Below are 17,888 nucleotides of genomic sequence, written 5' to 3'. Positions count from 1 at the left end.
TAGGTACCAATCTCTATATTAGTTATTGCTATAGAGTCAACCATAATTTAAGCCAAAATAAAAAATAAAATAAAATAAAATAAATAACTCTCTAACACAGATATTCAACTTAATTATCACAACAATTTAAGAAGTAGATTTCATTACACTTCCTAAATTATGTGAAGAAATCTGTCTATCAGATTCTCAGGTTGGACATTAGGAAGTTCAAAATCTCTATGGGTAGGAAAGCTGACATTTTGTTCTCTCTTTTGTTGTTGTTGTTGTTCCATAACCTGCTCCCCTACCCCATCCACTCAACAATATGTTGTAGTCAATTCACAATAGTAAACACAGAGATTTTTTTCAACATTTTCTTTGTGGCCACATAACATTTTTATTGTGCCATAGGACATTTTACGCCCTCCTTTCAGTATAGAGAAACTTCTTGCTCTTGGAAAATTTTTCTCCAGAGGAGAGAAAAATAATAACTAAGCATCTAAAGATCGATAACAGAACTGCGATGTGCCTGGCCCTGAAATGTGCCAGAACCTTCCTGGGTTCTGGGGATCCTCCTATTATTGAGCAGAAGAGTCCTCGGTTCAGAATCTCAGTCAAGGTCTGGAGCTCTCACTGCATGTATAGAGTCACACTCTGAGTCCAGCTTGGCGGTGATTTTAGACTAGTTGTGTGGGTGGGAGGAAAGGCTTTGTTACCACTGGGGGTGATCCAAATCCGGTCATTGCTCCGTTGGTGCTAAGGAGACCTTGGTTCTTTCTGCCGATGTAGTAAACTTCAGCGAAACTTCTTAGGAAAGATAGGATTTATTAAAGTATCTTTCAAGAGATAAACAGGCTACACCAGAGGTGGTCATAGCTCCACAGGTTTCTGAGAGCATGCCTTATATTGTGGCTGTGAGGGGTGGTTGCAGGGGTGGTGCCAGATGATTGGCATGTGAGGTCATTTGATGACATTTGGCTGTTAACCCTTTGTCTACTGCACATGAGGTTATCCAGAATTAAGTCTGTTATAATTAGATTCATGAACTTCCAGGCATATGTATGATATAATATGGTAAAATGAGACTAAGGTTAAGGAAAGTCAGTATATGTACTAATGTGCAGGCGCTTGTGGCCAGACTAAACAAGTGGTTAGTTTTGTAGTTTTTACTTCCTTGTATTTCTGAATGTAAGGATATTTTTAAACGCAAAATGGGTGAGGTCCTAAGGAAGGTCTCTGGGTTGGGCCTTCATTCCCCCATGGTTCATGTATACCTCCATGCCTAACAGATTATTCCTAAGAATATGCTTTCTGTTATCATGGTGCATATCTTCTGAGTCTTGAATTGCTCTGTTAGCACCCCTATCTCAGATGGGGTGATTCAATGTGTGACTTATCTTCTGGGGATGGGGACTCCTAAGTGGCTTTAGGGCTTCAGAAATTTCTGCCTCAGAGTTGGAGCCTGAATACTTAGGGTCTGTCACTTACCAGCTGCGTGTCCCTGGGCAAGACCTATGGTCAGGGAGTTTCACTGATCAAACTGAGACCAAGATCCTGCTTTATCTCTCTGGTGGAGAACTTAATATAAAATTGTCTTGCTCCACCTTTTCTAAGAGGATAAATTTCAAATCAACCTAACATCCAGCAGGGGGCGCTATAGGCTCTGCTTTCATCAGGAGAAGGACAGGTGAGTGGGAAATGTGGAAGACCAGGGGCTCATAAGCCAGACTTGAGAGTGAGATTCACATTTCCTATGTCAAAGGGACTCAAAGAGAGGATTTTAACTACACAGTGTTGCAGCCAAATTGTTTTTGAAGAGAACTCTCAGAGCAGTTAGAGAATGCACCAAAAGGAAGACTAGTGTTAGGCAAATTGCTCTGGAGGCTGAAATAGATGTAAAAAGGTCAAGAGTGGCCGGACTCAGCAATGTTGTAGAGATGACCAAGAGGCCAGCCCCCAGGGCCATTTCTGAAGAGCATTGGCAGGATCTGGGGACTAGCTTGACATAGAGGAATGAAACATAGAGGAGTCCCCAGCAGTCTCCCCTCTGTCGGTCCCCATTTCTGTTCTCATGCTTTCTTCACTATCAAAGTTGACTATAAAAAGGATCTGATAAATCTGTTCAGACTAAAATAGGATATAGATTCAGATGTTTGCAGTTTAATAAGAACAAAGTCTTAGTTTTATAGTTTAAACTATAAGTCCTCAAGACAAATTTGAAGCCCATCTGCTGAGTGTGTTGCTACCTGAGTGGGCAGCAGTGCCCTAAAACTAATGCAGATCCCACTTTTCTCTTTTTCCATTGTCTAGATCAGCAGTCCCCAACCTTTTTGGCACCAGAGACTGGTGCTCCAATGAGAATCTAATGCCTGATGATCTGAGATAGAATGAGGCAAGTATGTTAGTGTTGGAGAGCGGCTGTAAATATAGATGAAACTTTGCTTATTTTGCCCATTTCCTAATAGGCTATAGACTGGTACTAGTCTGTGGCCCCAGGATTGGAGACCCCTGCTCTAGACAACACAGTCTGATTTTATACCAACCAGGCCTAGATGTAGAGAAAGGTGGAAGCTTTCCAGGATCCTACTGCCCAAGATTTTTTCTTTTTCTTTTTTTTTCTCCAACTATAACATTTGACCTTTTATTTTATTTTTTTCATCCATCTAACCATCTATCTACCATTTTGTTTTTCCTTTATAAAATTAACTGAGAAATTAAGAACATCAGTTGTTAGTCTTCTCAAACCTTAACTTAGACCTCTTATTTCTTTTTGTTCACTCATTTTATTCATTCATTCATTTATTTATTATGTCGATATAATATTCATATTATATCTAACACACATTACAATGCCAAGAATATAATGGCCTTTAAATAAACATTTATAAAATGAAGGGATTCTGAATACACACTGCAATATGGTGACTCCTGAGAGACATCAACCAGGATTATCTGTAACCTAGAGAAGGCGTTCCTTCCAACATATGCCAAAACTGGTCCTTTGATTTTCTCTAAAACTAAAGGGTGTCATATAAAACCAAATAATTCACTATACAAAATAAATAAATTATATTATCAGTGATATGTGAACTTTGGCATATTTACATGAATCTGTACTTATTACACATTTCAACATGTATTCAGTAAAACCTTGTAATTAAGGATTATAACTGTATCTCAAAATCAGGGCAAGACATGAAATCTAGCAAAGATTCCATTGCTTCTCTTTTAGCAATATTAACTGCTAATTATCATTTCAAAATGTACCAATTGAAAATTAGAGCAGCTTGAAAGTGAAAAACTGTATTTCTGTCAGAATAGCAATAGAATATCGCCCTTGGTTTGGCCTTCTATAGCCTAGAAAATGTACTTGTCTTTTTTTTCTCTTTGGATAATCTCTAAAAGCAAAAACAGACATACACATATACTGAAATAACATTCAAATTATTCAATCACTTCTAATTTTAAAAAGAAGAAAGAATTATGAATTTTTCAGATGATTGGTTACTTAGGAAAGAAAAGCAAGTGTGTACATATTGAGTGTCGAAAGTAAAGCAAATTGAATATATTTTGCTCTGATAACAAACCAATAGACTTAATAAGAACAAAATATGTGGGTCTGATTGACAGTACTATTGTTAATGACAAGCAGTATACAGTTTGTAATTTCATAATTACAAAATTATATACATATTTTCATAATTATATTTATTTTTTCTCTGGATATTTAGCACAGAATGTGCACAAGCTTAAAAAAATGTATTTCCTGGGAAATAAATTCTACTTTTCCTTTTTGTGTGTATTCCCATTTTGTTTTATGGCTATATTCAAGGGCAGGCAGATTCTAAGATGGCCCCCAAGATTTCCACTTCCTGGAGTAAAATATCTTGCATAACATCCTCCTTGTTTGTTGGAGACGGCCTGTGGATATGATGCACATCTTTTCTTTGGTATTTTACATTATACAAAGAAGGTGAATAGACTTTGCTGGTCCAATTACCTCTAGCTTTAATTTAATCAAAAGTGTTTGGTTATGGTCCTGACTCAATTAAGTAAAACTTTTAAAAGAGGCCTTATTTCTCTCTTATAATTAGAGAAATCCACCTCTGAACCTTGAAAAAGCAGGTGCCATTAATTCTATGCCTCCAATGAAATGAATTGTGTCAACAACCACCTGAGCTTTTAAGAGGACCAAGAGAGCTTCAGAAAGGAACACAGCATGGAGTGTCATCACCAAAAAGGTGATGTAGGAGACTCTAGCCTCTGTCTCTTCACAAAGATCAATAATTACACAACTTTCAACGAACAAAAACATCTCTGAGAGAGTTCTGGAATCCACTTAAGAAACTTAAGCAACACAATGGAACAAACAAACAAACAAACAAAAAATTGAGTATAACCACATCAAAAGAGAAGAAAGAAAATATACAACACATTGGTAAAGGTAAGCATATAGTCAGATTCGGAATACTCTATTACTGTGATATAGTGGCCTATTTATTAGTTAACTGTAGTATAAGGGTTAAAGGACAAAAGTACTAAAATTGCTATAGGTACAATAATTTGGTAATGGATACATAATATAAAAAGATGTGAATTGTGATGTCAAAAGCATAAAAGAGTAACTTTTATTATATAGATAAATTCCTAGAAACATACAACCTACCAAAAAAGAACCATGAAAAAATAGAAAATTTGAACAGGCTGATAATGAGTAAGGAGGTTGAATCAGGAATCAAAAATCTCCTAACACAGAAAAACAGAGGACCAGATGGTTTCGCTGGTGACTTTTACCAAATATTTAAAGATGAATCAAGCCAATTCTTCTTAAACTCTTCTAAAAAATTGAAGAGAAGAGAACACTTTTTTGGCCACATCTTATGAGGCCAGCATTATTATGATACCAAAGCTAGATAAGAACACAAGAAAAGAAAAGTATAAGCCAATATCTTTGATGAATATAGATGCAAAAATTCTCAACAAAATATTAGTAAACAATTCAATAACACATTATTATAAACAATAATCAAATGGGGTTTTCTCTGGGATAGAAGAATGATTCAACATACACAAATCAATCAGTAGAATACACTACATTAATAGAATAAAAACAAGATTATATGATCATCTCAATAGATGCAGAACAAGCATTTGACAAATTATAATACACTTTCATGATAAAAATCATTAACAAATTGAATAAAGGAGGAACATATATCAACACAATAAAGGTCATATATGATAAGTCTGTAGCTGACATCATACTTGACAGTGAAAGATCTTTTTCTCTGTGATCATAAAAAGATAAGGATGTCCACTCTCACCACTCTTACTCAACTTAGTACTGGAAGTTTCAGCCAGAGCAGTCAGGCAAGAAAATGAAATAAAAGGCATTTAAATTGGGAAGGGAGAAGTAAAATTGTCTTTGTTTGCGGATGATATGATATTATAAATATAAAAAGAAAATCTTAAAGACTCAACCAAAAATCTGGTAGAACTAATAAACAAATATAGTAAAATTGCAAGATACAAAATCAACATACATAAATCAGTTGCATTTCTTTACACTAACGATGAAACATTTGAAAAGAAAATATAAGAAACAATCCCATTCACAACAATTTTGAAAACTATAAAATACTGAGTAATAAATTTAATCAAAGATGTGAAAGATCAGTACATTGAAAACTACAAGACTTTGATGAAAGAAATTGAAGAAGAGAAGAACAAATGAAAAAATATTCTACATTCATGGATCAAAAGAATTAACACTGTTAAATGTTTATACCACCCAAAGCCACCTATAGATTTAATGCAATTCCTATCAAATCATCAACAGCATATTTCACAGAAATCAAAAAGAAAATTTCTAAATACATAGTCAAAAAACACCCTGAATAGCCAAAGCAATCCTGAGAAAGAAGAATTCCAGAGGTGCCATACTTCCTGTTTCAAACTGTACTATAAGCTTTAGTAATCACAACAGTATGATACTGACATAAAATAGACACATAGGCCAATGGAACAGAGTCAAGAGCCCAGAAGTAAACCCTCACATTCACAGTTAACTAATATTTCACAATGGGTTCAAGAATATTCACTGGGTAAAGAATAGTCTCTTTAATAAATGGTGTTGGGAAAACTAGATAACCACAGAGCAAAAGAATGAAATTGTCATCTAACCTACACCACTCAAAAAAGTCAATGTGAAATAGAGTAAAGACAAATGTAAGGACTGTTACCTTAAAAAGCCTATAAGAAAACTAAGGTATTAGCTCCTAATCAAAAGTGTTGTTTGCAGATATCTTCTCCCATTTATTAAAGAGGTTTTCTTTTCTCCATTCTATTGCTTTGGTTCCTTTGTCAAAAATTATTTGCCCATATGCATGTGGGTTTATTACTTGATTCTTAATTCTGCTCTTTGGCCTGTGTGTCTGTTTTTCTGACAATACAATGTTGTTTTGATCATTGTACCTCGTAGTATAATTGTCAATTGGAGGGTGACAGCTCTTGTCTTGTTCTTAATTTCTCAGGATGGCTTTGACTATTCTGAGTCTTTCGTGCTTCCATACAAATACAATGGGTTTTTTTGTTGTTGTTGTTTTATTTCTTTAAAAGGTGTCATTGACATTTTGGTGGAGACTGCATTAAATCTGCGTATTGCTTTGGGTAATATGGCCAATTCAATTAAAAATTGGGTAGAGGACCTGAACAAACACTTCTTTCAAGAAGACATACAAATGGCCAACAGATATATAAAAAGATGCTCAACTTCACTAGCTATTAGGAAAATACAAATAAAAAACCACAATGAGATAGCACCTCACAATAGTTAGAAAGGTTATTATCAACAAGACAAATAATAATAAGTATTGGAGAGCTTGTGGAGGAAAAGGAACCCTCATATACTGCTACTGAGAATATAAATTGATATAGCCACTATGGAAAACAGTATGAAGGTTCTTCAAAAAACTAAGAATAGAATTACCTTATGACCTAGAAACCCCTTTTCTGGGTATTTACACCCAAATTTGAAAACTTTTATCCATAAAGATATATACACCCCAATGTTTACTGCAGCATTACTTGCAGTGACCAAGATGTGGAAACAACCAAAATATCCATTGATAGATGTTTGGATAAAGAAGCTGTGGTACATACATACAATGGAATATTATTCAACCATAAGAAAAGATAAAATACTGCTATTTGTGACAATATGGATGGATATTGAGATTATCATGCTACAAAATAAGTCAGATGGAGAAAGTCAAGAACTGCTTTCACTCAAATGTGGGATATAAAACTGAAAGCAACAAACGAACAAGACAAACAAACAAAAATTTATAAACACAGACAAAGTTTAGTGGTTACCAGAAGAAAAGGATGATAGGAGAGGTAGAAAAGGTTAAGGGGGTCAAATATATGGTGAAGGAAGGAGATTTAACTCTGGGTGGTGAACACACAATGCAATATACAGATGATGTATTAGAATTGTATAGAATCGTACACTTGAAATCTATATAATTTTATTAATCAGTGACACCCCAATAAATTTAACTAAAAAAAGAAAACTTGGAACAAGCTTCTTGACATTGGCTTTGACAATGACTTGGGGGATGTAACACCAAAAGCACAACCAACAAAAGCAAAAATTAGTGAGATCGCATTAGATTAAAAAGCTTCTGCACAAAAAAAAGAAAAATCAACAAAATGAAAAGGCAGCCTACTGAGTGGTAGAAAGTATTGTATTGCAAATCATATATCTGATAAGGGGTTAATAACCAAAATATATAAATAACTCATAAAAAATAGCAAAATACAAAATGAAACAAAACAAAACAAAAAAACAGTCTAAGCTAAAAATGGACAGAAGAACTAAAAAGACTTTTTTTCCACAGAAGACATACAAATGAGCAATAACCATATGGAAATGAGCTCAACATACTCATCATCAGTAAAATACAAATCAAAACCACAATGAGATATCCCTCACACATGTTAGAATAGCTATCACCAAAAAGACAAGAGATAACAAGTGTTGATAATGATATTAAAAAAAAAAAAAGGACATTTTTGCACTTTGGTAGAAAAGTAAATTGATGTAGCCACTATGAAAAATAATATGGAGGTTCTTCAAAAATTAAAAATAGAGCTACCATATGATCCAGTAATCCCTCTTCCGAGTATATACTAAAAGAAAATGAAAACAGAATCTTGAGGATATATCTACACTCCCATGTTCATTGCAGCATTTTTCACACTAGCTAAGGTATAAAAACAACCTAAACATCCATCAATGGATGAATAGATAAAGAAGATGTCGTATGTGTATAGATAGATAGATAGATAGATAGATAGATATTATTCAGCCATGAAGAAAAAAAATAAATTCTTTCATTTTCGACATGGGTGGACCTTGAAAGCATTATGCTTAAATGAAATAAGTCAGACAGAGAAAGGCAAATACTGAATGATATCACTTATATGTGGAATCTAAAAATCCCAAACTTATAGAAACAGAAAATAGAATAATGGTTATTTGGGGCTAAGAGATTGAGGGAAATAAGGAGATATTTGTCAAGTATATAAATTTCTAGTTATAAAATGAATAATTTCTGGGTATCTAGCATACAGTATGATAATATACTGTATTATATACTTGTAAGTTACTGTAAGAGTAGACATTAAATGTTCTCACCACAAAAAATAAATAATTATGTGACATGATAGGTGTCAGCTAAGGCTATGGTTTTAATCATTATTCAATATGTAAGTATATCCTTAAACTTACACAATGTTGTATGTCATTTATATCTCAATAAAAAAGAAAAGAAAGAAAAGAAAGGGACACAGCATGGCCGATAAAATAGTTTTAGGAAACCCTGAGAAGAGGACCCAGCTAAACTCTTCCAGACTAGTGAAGCATGAAAACAATGAGAAATTAAATGTATGTTGTTTAAGCCACTAAGTTTGTGATACTTTGTTATATAGCAATAGAAATACAATATATCCTGAAAGAGAGAGGGGGAAAGGAAAATTAGACTTGTACACTGTACATTTAATGAGCATACGAATCATCTGGAAGTAATGTCATGTCATGCTAAAATGAATATTTTGATGGATCAAACATAGAGTGGGGCATTCCTTATAAGCTCCCATGTGACACTGATACAGCTGATCTATAGCCCACACTTGGAGTAGCAAGATTTAGACTGTATAACAAATCCAAACCATATAATTAAAACAATTTGAGGTTTGTGGCAGTCTGCTTTATCTCTGCGGAAATAAATATGTGTAGTGAATATAAATCCTAAATAAAGTATAAAGGCTTACCTTAAAATACACAGAAAATAAAACTTTAAATACATTCAAGTTAAAAACAAAAGAGAGTAATGTATTGAAGGAGAATCATTCTACCCCAAAATCTAGGCTAAAAATACAGCAGTTGAGTGTAAATCTTAGTTCTAAATTTCTAATAATCAAACAATATTTTCATCAAAAGAGAAAAGTATTTTTCTGACTCTGAGTTTTTAATCTGGCAGTTTTATAGAACTAATTTGTTCTGTGGTTTAAATTAGAATTCTGATTATTTTCATGGATTAAATTGATTAAGTTAATCATCAGATCCCATAAGCATATATTTTTATAGGTCTATTTTAGATTAGGCAGTTTCTGAGGCATATATTCACATATGTAGTGGAAGTTCTAGCATTCTGTGTCTCCGTGTTTTCTAGTTCAACACAGCTACATAGAATAGTCTCTACATATGAAGAATGAGAACTCAGATTAACAAACCAGGCTGGACATCCCCAAGAAACAAGTACCTTTGGCCCAGCCTCACGTTACCATTCTAGTACATTTCAGAAAAATCCAGCAGACATCTAGCTCAGTGCTTCCTACAAAGTAAACAGCAACCAAATACTGTAAAAAAAAAAATTGTAAAAGTATATATTTTTTCTATGTATGTTATATATGTTTACAATTGATGAATTTTCAAGTTGGACATATTTTTGTAATCAGCAGCCAGTCTGAGAAACAAAACATTGTCAAAATACCAGAAGCTCCCTAGTTCTATTTTCTAGCCACAAATTCACCTCTTCATGGGTAACAACCATCCAGATTTTAACAGTATACATTATTTTCAACATGTTTTGTACCTTACAAAAAATAAAAACATATTGTTTGAACTCTTTTGTATCAGACTTCTTTTATTCAACATTTGTTTGTGAAATCCATTCATGTTGTTGCTTACAAGTCATCCATATGTCAATATGTCACAAATATTTATCAAATTAGCCATTAATAGACATCTAGAATTATTAGTTTGGGGCAATAAAGAATAATGCTGCTATAAACATTTTGGTTTATGATTTCACAAAAAAAAAATAATAAATGTGTGTTGGATATATACTTAGAAAAAGAATTGTTGGATCATAGTGTGTCCATTTATTCAGTTTTAACAGATAAAGCCAAATATTTTTTAAAGAGGTTGTAACACAGATCACAATGTATATTCTTGACTTATTAGAGTAAAATAAACATTACTTTTTCTATTTCTCCAATACCATTAGAACCTTAAATCTTTAGACTCCATTTGCCCATTTCTCATGTTTCATGTCATTTATGTCATGCATAGTAGTTCTACATATAATTTAAACTCCATGCATTAGCTTTCTATGCAGTATATCAAATTATCATGCACTTAATGGCTTAAAACAAAATATATATTTATAATTTCAGACTTTCCAAAGGTCAAAAGTTCATGCACAGCTTAGCTGGGGCTTCTGCTCAGAGTCTCATGAGGCCGTAATTAAGGTATTAGATGTAGAAAATATCTATTAGAAAAAAATGCTGCATTTTTCATAGAATATAGATACTCTATTTCTCATAGAGTATCTCTATAGAGTTATAGGCAAGTAAAAGGCATAAGAAGTCACTAAGTAGAGCTACCTACAATACTTTTAAAGGAATATAGTCTAGATAGGATGTATATTTTGTGTTTTGCTCTTCTCTTTTTTCTTGATAGAAGCCTAGCACAGTGGCTGGAGGTAAAGCAGCTATCTTGCAACCACAAGTTGAAAGTCATGGGAACAAAAACTCTGTTCCAAGGATGTCTTGATTAAGAGATAGAAAGTGACTAACCTCTATTAACAATTATGGACTTACTGTAGTAGACTTGACTGTCTACACCTATATATTACTTGTGAGAAAAATGAAATTATTATTTGGTTAAGCTATCATAAAGTTGATTCTCCATTATATTCCAACAAGAAATTTTGGGATAGAAGGTAAAAGGAATTTGAAATCCTGTCTGAAGAAGTCTAGAATACTGAATGCAAAAATGAATTCTATATAAAAAAAGAAAGGTTATTGATGACAAATTTTGCCTATTAATTCTCTTTACTTCTCTTGTTTTTCATAAGCTCCAGCATTTCTAGAAATAATTCTTCAAATATTAAGTCTTATAGTTGTTATAATGGGTCAGATAGTGGTCCAAATGCCTCAGTTATTATTTTGTTCAAATTCTCTATAGATATAAAGAAAGCTTGATTATTCACCCAGATGACAAATTTAATGAGTATATATGAGTTTTTAAGTAATAATTATCTTAATTATTTTTATGTTTTCTTAAGCTCATCTAAAATATCTCTATATATTTTATAAGTTCTGCTTCTTGAAGGTAAGAAAATCCATAATGTACTAAATGTAAATTATATAATATTACCACTTAGGAATGTACATGTTCTTGTTTTAGTACACCATAATTTTTCATACAGGCTACCTAGTTGGGAATTGATGAATTAAAACATGTCTCTTTTTTCTTGGCCTTAGTTGTCTGAACTGAAAAATACTATAGTAATATTGTTTTTCTTCATTGACCCATTATATAAATTCTATCCCTAAAAAAATTTAAGTACTTTTTTCTGTACCTTCTCTACTTTCAATACGCTTTTGTATAATTTGTAGAAACTAAACTTCATTAGTGTTCTGGATGTAAATATTGCAAGATCACACAAACTAGGCCAGTGGAGTAAGTTTTATTGCCAGCACAGTTACAGATGAGGCTCAACATTTTCCTGGTCTTTACATCCTTACCACTTTACCAGGTTCCATAGGATAAAAATCAGTGAATCACTTTTGTACATTTATTACATATATCACAAAGATCATCATATAGTAGTTTAATTTCTAAATAAAGTATTTTACATTATTTCATCTTTAGTTATATCAAATGTCTCTTGCAAATTTTTCTGTCTCCTTATCCTTCAGCTTTATTCACATGAGTTTGATAAGGTAAGCAAATGATGAGTATCAACTATACTGAATAAAAATAAGATAATTTTAAACATTTGAAACAAATTTTACATTTCTAACATAAACCTGTTCTGGAGTAGTTATTTTACAATTTAATTATTTGACTTGCCAAAAGTTATCATTCTAAAATTGTTATTTGAATACAAAAATACAAATACAATACCTTTGCTATTAACACTAAATTCTTATTCTAAGTCTATCTTTCTATTAACAAGACTTTGTTATTAACAAGACTCATAACACTATTTAAATAAATGTTAATCATACTCTGGATAGCAGAATCTAATGTAATGACTTAGCTTGAATCAAGATGCACAGTAGTGGTAGTAAGAGGAAAGTCAATGAATGCATTCTTAAATCACAGAGGATTTTAAATTCCAAAGGCCATTTCATTTATTTCATTTTTAAATAGAGACAAATTTCCCATGAAGTTATTTCTATTCTATGTGAAGTGGAACTATGGACATTGGGGGATTAATATTCATCACAAAGTTTTTCATTTCCTCAATTTTACCTACTTTTCCTACTTGTGGTAGTATTTACCACAAGTAGGAAAAGTAGGTATAATACTACCACAAGTAGGTAGTATTTACCTACTTGTGGTAGTATTATAATAGTTATATTTAAATTACAAAACCTGCAGCTTTGGCTGTTTGTGTCAAAACATGACATATTAAAGCATATGTTAACTGTATATTTATAGAATTAAGTTGATTTATTTTTAGTCTTTTTGAGGTGGCTAATATTTTATAATATTGCATTTTCTAGAATTTCAATTGCTTTCAGTTAAATCTATATTTATCTTCTTAAGTTAGTTATTTGAAGGAAAATATCTGTATTTTGCAATAAAATAAACAAAGTAGTTGTAAAGTTAAAAATATCATCCAAAGTGATCTAAGAATGTCTAGATATGAACTAATTGTTATAAGGTGAAATTTTGCAAATGGCTGTGAAACATGGATGTTAAAAAATAATAAAAAAAATATATAAGTAAACTGGTAAAATGTATCAAGGCATGGAAATATCCAGCCAAATTATTAGATATCATGTAGTAATCATGTCTGTTATATAAACCACTTGATTGTGTATTGTTATTCTTTAATGGTCCATAGATATAAGAGTTCAAAAGCATTTATAAGGTCTATTTCCATTGTTCCTTCCATTTCTATCTTTGCTTCCTTTCCTTCTCCTTCCAGAATGTGGATGTCAGAATCCAAGGAAGTGGAGCAGTGAAGGAAAATAGGTGATACTAGGAGGCATCAGAGGCAGTGTACCTGGCAGCAGAGGAACCCATTTATTAAAGGTAGAGTAAACAAGGGGTGGGCAGAGGAGATTGTAAGAATAGATAAGAGAGTAAGGCAGAGAAAATAAGCAAACATACTAAGGATAATGAGACCCAAATTTCTCACTGTCTGAAAAGAACTTACCAACATGGAGCTGAGTAGTGCCACATATAGATGTGTGTGTGTGTGTGTGTGTGTGTGTATACATACGTATTATTGATGTGTGTGTACGTATATGTACTAATGTAAGCATAAATATTTATTCACATATTAAACTCATATATGTGTGGAAACATATAGGTATATGTATATATGTATGTGCAAATTACATATATTATATCTATCTACATATATACATATATATACACACAAACATATATATCTGAGTAAAAGGAATGTAAGAATTCTTTGTTTCTTAATTATTTATACTTTTATCTAGATATGAAACAATTTGAAAATAAAAAAGTACTTTCCAAAAATAAACTCTCTCAAAAAAGATTTTTTTCCATAGGCTTCTAACAATTAAGTTCTTTTAAAAGTATTAATATGTGCCAAGAATTTCTAAAGCAAAATAATATTAAGTGGCCAATATTAATTTTAAAAAATACTCAAGCAACTCCTGAATCTCTATTTTAAGTCAACTCTAGAACTGACTTAGAAAAAGTTCTTTGGGTGAAAAATCAGTCTTCTAGTAAAGTTTATTAAATGTCATAAAATATTTTGAGTATTTGAAAACAATACTATTTGATTCTTAAAGAACTTCTTCCTTCTCATGTTCACTCTTAGTGTTGAATAGAAATATCCTGGAATTATCTTCAAAAATATCGAGGTGAGAACACACAATTCCATAACATTACAAGGGTATGCTTTTAAAAGTTATTTTTAAAACTTCTAAACTTTGGCACTTAAAATTCTCTATTACATTTCCTTTCACCAAAGACAAATATCAGAAGAACTAAATATATAGTACACAAACAAGAAGTATTTTGATTGATTGCTTAGGTAAAATCATTTAGTGAGATATTGCCAATATGCTGAAATTGACCAAATTTAGCAAAAATAAAACATCCATTCATGAAATCATCACTCAATTCTCCAAGGTTATTCTTGTATAGTATTATAAGATTAAACTAAAGTATAAACTTGTTTTCCAGTAATGATGATAACAGATTGTAATTCATTAAAGGTCTATGACATTTGTAGTGGGAACTTTACTTGTAATATTTAATAGAATATTTATAACCTTGGAGAATGGAGAAAAAATTATTAACATTTTGTAACTACTGTGTCAGGCAGTATTCCAGGTATTTTAAATATGTTACTTCATTTAATACTAACATGAATATGTTTGAAAGATAAGAGAATTGAATCTGAAGTTTATATCACTACTAAGTATCAGTGTGAAGAATAAACTGATATGTAATTTTAAAAGTCATATTCATTTACTCATATCTTATATGTAATAATATAATATGCATTAATTAATTAAAGGAAATAGATCAATCTTGTCAGTTAGAAAATAATGTCCATTTAGTCCAAAATATGTCTGAATGTTTGAAGTACCTTCCAATTGCAAAATAAATTTTAAGTTGCTGTGGGAAGTTTTTTAAAATATGTAATTTATGGTTCCTGTTCTTGTTCTTTTTTTTTAACTTATAAGAGTATTAAGGAGATAAGATAAAAAAAATGGGTATCTTTAATCTTAGATATTATAAGTGCTTAAGAGTGAAGACAGTAAATTCTCTAGCATTTAAACTCAAGGGTTATTTTTCTCATTGTTATGGAGAGAGGGGTTAGACCTGGGCTCAAAGCTAATCCAATTGTTTCTTTCTCAACATCACTTAATTTAAAACAAATTTCAAAGTTCTAGAAACATTGGGAATGTTTCTCATGGTCTAGTAATTCAAAAACAAGTATCAGAGTCCTCTGTGAGGATTTCCCTGTTTTAAAGAACAACTGTAGTTAAGTATTAGGACACAATTTTCTCAATGATTAACAAAGTCAGTAGTTTAAACTCTATAAGCATCATATATTTAACTCTGGCTTTCGGTCATTGATCATACTTGAGCTTTTTGGTTTTTACTTCATCTGTTCAGCTCTTTTATTAATGTGAGGCATATTTAAACCTACAGTATACAAATTGTTACTATTATATACCATGGGCTGTTGACATTGATCAACAGGTTCTGAGACTCCGAGGTTTGCATACAGAACATTTTTGCAGGAGTGTCTCAGAAATACCTTTGAGTGAAGCAGGATTAGGCAGAGAGAGAAGAGGAACTGTAATGAAGTCTCAGTAAAGATCTCAGCCAGTCCCAAAGAGATCTCTGAAGTTGGGTGACCTTCAGGGATTATCTTGAGAGTTACCATTCTCTTAATGGCTAGAGTAATGGACATCTTAATCCTGAAAAGGACATTGGAGTATCTCACCACAGTATCCACTACAGTTTTGAACATCTTTAACTAATATATGAATTTCTGAGGAACATTTGAAATTTAATTTTGTAAATATTATATGTTTTCAACTGTGAATTTTTTTGATATTGTGATATTCCTGAAATTAAGATATAGTTTATAATCAATGAATACATTTAGATTCTTTTTCTGAAAAGATTTGAAACCAGTATTATACTTTATAAGAAATTTCATTATAAAATGGAGAAAATAGAATATGTATCAAATGGTGAAATTTAAGGTAAGGCCTCATACCCATAGGGATATATCTGGCTTTAAGAGTCTCTTTCTGATGCTTTCAAAGCAAATTAAGCAGATGATTAACGTTCTACCTATGTATCCATGGAGGGATCTTTTGCTACGGTTTTGCTTTGTGGTCTTTCTGCAAATCCCAGGGAACTGAACTTTAGTCATGTTGATTCAAATCCTATGAGACTGATCTGTTTATTTTCATGTTTGAATATCTATCTGATAGACTACTGTCATGCCCAAGTCTTTCTGTAGTGTTCTATATCTCTATTTATTTTCTCTCTGCATATTTTTGAAATAGTTTTGCTTCACTCCAATTACCAAACATAATCAGGTATCTTTGCAATTCCTGAAGTTAGTACACCATTGCTCTTAGAGGCCATTTCTTTCACTGAGAGAGATGTTTTAGGATAGAAGTAGTAGAGTTAATAATATTCACCAAGATTCATGAGAAAAAGCTCTATAAAATCATGTTGGTTGACCAATGAAGATGCCTTAAAGTTTCTACAGATTGAGAAACTTCATTTACAAAATATTTGTATAAAAGTGTTCTTTAGTGAAAGCTATACCACATTTCTCACATGGAATCAAATTAAAATAGTGTAGCAAATCTGGAATCAACATGTGTTTTATTAAATTTAATTTTCTAACCTTTCAGACAACCTATTTCTAGGATCATACTTCTTTTTCTTTATAAACTTACCTCTAAAGAACAAAGACTATGATCTCTGCTCTTAGCCTCTCAAACCGAATACTATTAGATACTGCAAGAAGGCATAGTAGTAGTAAGTGGACTCCAGTGAAGAATTAACTCCATTTCTATATTTTATAAAAGGACAATGTTTCCTTCTTGTCACAGAAAACAATGACTAAATTTATTATTAAAAATGCTAGTAGCATGATATGTTATATTCTCAAGTTCTAGTTTTAAATAATTACACATTTTCAACATCTCTGCCCTACATAAACATCATTCCTATACATTTAAAAAAGAAATTTTCTAAGTATTTATGTTTCCCTCACTATATATTAAATGGTTTTTGGTATTCTGCCTGTGCTTTAAAAAAAGAGTTTGAGATCATATGTGGTTAATCTGATTAATCTCACTTTACTGAATTCTATGGAGAATTAATGAAACAATGTAAGACAAAAATGGTTGATTTAAGGTGAACAAGTAAAGCTTTATGTAGTCCTTTGAGTGGATTCACATTAGAAGGAGCTTTCAGTTCTAGATTTCATATTTGAATGTGAGCGTCTAGCATGTCAGAATAAGTTACAGTTGATGTGAACATTATACTAGTCCTATGGCTCACAATATAACCTCAAATACTGAAAGCACATAAACAATGGACTGAATGGAAAGAAAACTAATTTCTGATGAGGGAAGAAAAATGGAAGTTAAAAATATATGAAATATTTATGGGTTTTGCATGTATCATTCTAATAAGAATGCAAATATTGTGAATGTTTCTACTCATACAGTACTGACATTTACCAAATAGAATTCTGTTATTTGACCTCCTTCTGTAAACATTGACATTGCACTCACATTTATAATAGATTTCTGTCTGTTTTACCACAGTCAAATGTTTCCACCGGGAATGT

This window comes from Pteropus alecto, unplaced genomic scaffold, assembly GCF_000325575.1.
Source record: "Pteropus alecto unplaced genomic scaffold, ASM32557v1 scaffold46, whole genome shotgun sequence".
NCBI lineage: Eukaryota > Metazoa > Chordata > Mammalia > Chiroptera > Pteropodidae > Pteropus > Pteropus alecto.
Note: the sequence above shows the minus strand (reverse complement) of the source record.